Source organism: Mandrillus leucophaeus, unplaced genomic scaffold, assembly GCF_000951045.1.
Source record: "Mandrillus leucophaeus isolate KB7577 unplaced genomic scaffold, Mleu.le_1.0 Scaffold11, whole genome shotgun sequence".
In the NCBI taxonomy this organism is placed as follows: domain Eukaryota; kingdom Metazoa; phylum Chordata; class Mammalia; order Primates; family Cercopithecidae; genus Mandrillus; species Mandrillus leucophaeus.
The window spans coordinates 3496920-3502339 of NW_012099209.1; the positions used below are offsets into that span (position 1 = coordinate 3496920).

The 5420-nt window shown below is 51.7% G+C and overlaps 1 protein-coding gene across 1 annotated transcript in view; it reads left to right on the forward strand.

The window, feature by feature from the left end:
• The first annotated feature begins 3511 nt into the window (after positions 1-3511).
• SLC25A42 (solute carrier family 25, member 42) overlaps positions 3512-5420 on the forward strand; it is an 18626-nt gene continuing 16717 nt past the window's right edge. Inside the window, exon 1 of the mRNA XM_011990684.1 lies at positions 3512-3615. The gene's annotated coding sequence lies outside the window, so the exon portion shown is untranslated. The remainder of the gene's footprint in view (positions 3616-5420) is intronic.

Below are 5420 nucleotides of genomic sequence, written 5' to 3' on the forward strand. Positions count from 1 at the left end.
TGTTTATGTTAGATCTGATGAAGATTAGAGTCATAGGCAAGTCTAACTGAAGGGCAAAAGGGTCTGATCTGTCTGGGCACAGTGGCAAACACCTGTAATCCCAGCATTTTGGGAGGCCAAGGCAGGAGGATCACTTGAGCCCAGGAGTTCAAGACCAGCCTGGGTGAGACCCCCCACCTCAAAAAAAAAAAAAAAAAAAGGCTTCTGATTTAATGGTAATAACCTTGGGGGAACTTAGCAAGATCTGTTTGTTCAGGTTCTTCTTGGCATCTCTGCATCTTCTGCTCCCTCCTCCAGGTATACGGGAGGCACCCTCCACCTGAGAGTCTCATGACCTGCTTCTGGGGAGAAGGGAAAGGGAACGGTGCTTCCTGCTTCTGTTTTCTCAAAGGCCGAGGTCGTATTTTAGGCTATCATGTCTCGAAACCCATCCCTTGTTCTCACTGTGGTCCCCGGGGTCCAGGATGTCACATGGCTTTTCCCTTTGCCTTCCTGAGCTGCAGCAAACACGGCTTACTCCTGACCACAGGCAGCATCCTTCTGCTGTGACGAAAGACAAAAGCGTGACTCTTGGGCCCGTTTCCGCTGAAATCCTCGGGGACCTCTTCCCCCAGATCTGCGGTCTGCCCTACCCAGTTCTAGAATTCACTTAATGGTTGTCTTTTCTAACTTAAATTCATCTAAAGGTAGTTTGGGCCAGGCGCGGTGGCTCACGCCTGTAATCCCAGCACTTTAGGAGGCCAACACAGGTGGATCACCTCTCGAGGTAAGGAGTCTGAGACCAGCCTGGCCAACATGGTGAAACCCTGTCTCTACTAAAAATACAAAAAATTAACCAGGTGTGGTGGTGCGTGCCCGTGATCCCAGCTAATCGGGAGGCTGAGGTAGGAGAATTGCCTGAACCCAAGAGGTGGAGGTTGCAGTGAGCCAAGATTGCACCACTGCACTCCAGCCTGGGCAACAAGCACGAAACTCTGTCTCAAAAATAAAAATAAAATAAAATAAAATAAAAGTTTGTATCACTGCCTTAAAAATAAATTCAATATTACTGCAAAATGGGAGGTGATGGGAAAAAACAAACTAAGTACAGTGGAAACACAGGAATGTTATGGCCAGGTGTGGTGGCTCCCACCTGGACTCCCAGCGCTTTGGGAGGCTGAGGCAGGAGGATCACTTGAGCCCAGGAGTTCAAGACCAGCCTGGGCAACATAAGGAGACCCTGTCTCTACAGAAAATGAAAAACTTAGCCAGGTGTGGTGGCATGAGCCTATAATTCCAGCTATTCAGGAGGCTGAGGTAGGAGGATCGCTTGAGCTCAGGAGGTCGAGACTACAGTGAGCTATGATTATGCCACTGCACTCAAGCCTGGGCAACAGAGCAAGACCCTGACTATAAAACAGCAACAACAACAAAGCGAATGTCATGAAAACCTGTGTCTCTGATGGTTGCAGGCATTGGTGCCCTGGGGCCCTCTTCCTGTTGAGACGGGGAGGGTGGTGGGTGCTGGTGGTGCCGCGACTGTCTCCTTGACCTCACCAAGGGATGAGGAGGCAGCTGGAACAGAAGCAGGCCGTTCTTGTGCTGTGGGATCACGCACCGGCTGTGGTGGCCTACCGTGCTCCAGGCCTCATCCTCAGCCCTCCCTTCTGTGTCTGTGTCTCCTACTCTGTCTCTTACAAGGAGACCAGTCATTGCACTTAGGGCCCACCTTAACCCTCATCTAGAGATCTTGCCTTGTGATTATCACATCTGCACAGACCCTTTTTCGTAAAAGTGTCACATTCACAGGTTCTGGGGGCAGGATGTATCTTTCAGGGGCCATGGTTCCGCCCCCTCCAGGTCCTCCAGGTACGTCCCCCAGCCCCAGCTGCCCTCCGTGCTCTGTCACCTGCAGGGCCCAGCACACTTGTGTAGTTCCGGCCAGGTTGCACAGTGACTTTGTCTATGTCTGTGGGTGCCACTCGAGGCTGAGCCCTGGCCCTGGGCAGGTGATCCAGCGAAGGATGGTACCAGGGGCACTGTAGGCAGCCCTGGCTGGTGGCTCTTCTTGTTCACAGAGGCTGGGCAGGTGCAGCCAAGGGAGGGTCTGAGGCTGCAATGCCCTCCTGGGGAGACTGTTCCTCACAGGACTGTGACCTCCTGAGGAGCTCAGAGCACGAGCCCACAGGAGGGCGGGAGGGACCCCCTTCGGCCAGGACCCAGGCCTTGGGCACCTCACCCACTGTTGGGGGATGGCAAATGGCTGAATCCTTTCTGGGGAAGGTGACTTTGCAGAATGTGTCCAGGCTGCCTGACCCAGCACCTCAATTCTAGGAATCGAGGAGTAGAGAGGCTGCGCCGTTCTCACCCGAGCACCCAAGTGCAAGCACAGCCCCCAGGGTCTGTAGCGTCAGGGGCGGTGCTGGGCAGCAGTCAGACATGGCCGATGGTTGCAGGGGAAGGTGAAACAGACGCAGCGCGTCCCACGGGCTGATGATGAAAGATGCCGACCCCCAGCAACCGGCTGGAAAAGGTCTTTAGGACCTGGTTTCTGTCTGTCTGAGAGCAGTTTTATTTATTTTTATTTTTTGAGACCCAGTCCAGTCTTGCTCTGTCACCCAGGCTGGACTGTACTGAAATCACAGCTCATTGCAGCCTCGACCTCCTGGGCTCAGGCGACCTTCTCACCTCAGCCTCCTGAGTACCTGGGACCACGGGTGCATGCCACCACATCCAGCTAATTTTTTTCTCTAGAGACGGAGTCTCACTATGTTGCCCAGGCTTGTCTCAAATTCCTGGGCTCAAGCGATCCTCCTACCTCAGCCTCCCAAAGTGCTGGGATTCCAGGTGGGAGCCATCATGTCCAGCTAAGAGTAGTTTTAGATTTACAGAAAAATTGCAAAGGTTGTACTGAGTTCCCCGACACCCCACACATCCAGCGTCCCTTATGCGTAACCTCTCACAGTGCTGCGGTGCATTTACCTCACTAATGAACAAGTGCTGAGACAGTATTAATATTAATGGAGCTCCACACTTTATTCACGTTTCCTCCGTTTTTCCTGAATGTCCTTTCTTTGTCCAAGGATCCCACCTGACCTTTAGTCCTCACATCTCCTTTTTTTTTTTTTTTTTTTTTTTTTTAGATGGAGTCTCGCTCTGTCGCCCAGGCTAGAGTGCAGTGGCTGGATCTCAGCTCACTGCAAGCTCCGCCTCCCGGGTTTACACCATTCTCCTGCCTCAGCCTCCCAAGTAGCTGGGACTACAGGCGCCCGCCACCTCGCCCGGCTAATTTTTTTGTATTTTTAGTAGAGACAGGGTTTCACTGTGTTAGCCAGGATGGTCTCGATCTCCTGACCTCGCTCACATCTCCTTAGACTTCTCTGGGCTGAGATGGTTTCTCAGGCTGTCCTTGTTTTTGGTGACCGTGACTGTTTGGGGGAGCAGTGGTCAGGGGTGCTGGAGAATGCCCCTCTGTTGGGATGTGTCTGGAGTTTTTTCCTTTTCTTTCTTTTGAGACAGAGTCTACTGTGTCACCCAGGCTGGAATGCAGTGGCATGATCTCAGCTCACTGCAACCTCCACCTCCTGGGTTCAAGTGATTCTCCTGACTCAGCCTCCCGAGTAGTTGAGATTACAGGTGCCCGCCACCATGTCCAGCCAATTTTTGTATTTTTAGTAGAGATGGGATTTTGCCAGGTTGGCCAGGCTGGTCTCGAATTCCTGACCTCGTGATCCGCCCACCTCAGCCTCCCAAAGTGCTGGGATTATAGGTGTGAGCTACTGCGCCCAGCCTGATGTTTTTCTCACGGTCAGATGGGGTGATGGATCTGGGGGAGGAAGACCCTGGTCGTCACACTCCATCAGAGGCAAGTGCATCCACCTGACTTATCCCAGCCAGTGTTGCCCTGGATCACCTAGCCCAGCTGGGATCCATCAGGTTTCTGTGCTGCAGTCACTGACAGCCCCCTTTCCAGACTGCACTCTGGAAAGAAGCCGCTAAGCACAGCCACACCTGACGGTAGGAGGCATGGCCCCTCCTGGAGGTCCAAGCTGTTGAACTATTTGGGAATCCTTTCCCTGGGAGATTTGTCTCTTCTCTACCATATACTTACTTATTCTGTCATTTGTTTATATCATATGGACACATGGTTATTTATTTTGTAGTTCAGGCTTTCATCCATGGCTGCTTTATGTTTTTTTCCATTTCCACTCAAACTGTTCCAGCTTTGGCCATCAGGGGTTCTTTCGGAGGGTGCCCATGACCCCCTAACCACACCCATCTGCTTTGGTTTCTGTTTCTGAGCATGTCCTCCATGACTGGCACCTCCACGTGCTCCAAGCTCATCCTTTCTCTCCAGCCCCATCTTTGAAGCAGGTGTTTCTCCCAGAGCCAGTGCCCATGGGTCCATCTTCACTAGGAAAGAGTCAGCAGTGGAGGCTGGTGTAGCAGAATCCCAAGTGCACTTTGTACAGCGTTACTCACCGGCACTGATGCCTGCTCTGGGGCCTCTGCACCCTTTGCGTCACTTTGTAGTAATGTGTTTTCATTTACTGGATGATTTTAAAGTATGGGAACTAACCAGGCACAGTGGCCATGCCTGGAATCCCAGCATTTTGAGAGGCTGAGGCCAGAGGTTCACTTGAGCCCAGGAGTTCCAGACCAGCCGAGGCAACATAGTCAGTCCCTGTCTTTACAAAATATAAAATGAAAAATAAAAATTAGCCAACCCAGTCAGACGCGGTGGCTCACGCTTGTAATCCCAGCACTTTGGGAGGCCACAGCAGGAGGATCACATGAGGCCAGGAATTCAAAACTGGCCCGGCCAACATGGCAAAACCCTAGCTCTACTTAAAAAGAAAAAAAAAAAAAAAATAGCTGGGCATGGCAGTGACCATCTATAATCCCAGGTATTTGAGAAGCTGAAGCACAAGAATCACTTGAACCTAGAAGGCGGAGGCTGCACTGAGCCGAGGTCATGCCACTGCACTCTAGCCTGGGCTACAGAGGGAGATTCTGTCAAAACAGAAACAAAAAAATCACCCTTAGCTGGCCAAGGTGGGAGGATCACTTGGGCTCAGGAATATGAGGCTGCAGTGAGCTATGATTGTGCTACTACACTCAAGCCTGGGTGGAAAAAAAAAATAGGCCAGGTGCGGTGGCTTATGCCTATAATCCCAGCACTTTGGGAGGCCAAGGCGGGCAGATAACTTGACGTCAGGAGTTCGAGACTAGCCTGGCCAACATGGTGAAACCCCATCTCTACTAAAAATAAAAAATTAGCTGGGTGTGGTAGCGGGCGCCTGTAGTCCCAGCTACTTGGGAGGCTGAAGCACAAGAATTGCTTAAACCTGGGAGGCAGAGGTTGCAGTGAGCCAAGATCGTGCCACTGCACTCAAGCCTGGGTGACAGAGTGAGACTCCGTCTCAAAAAAACAAATAAAT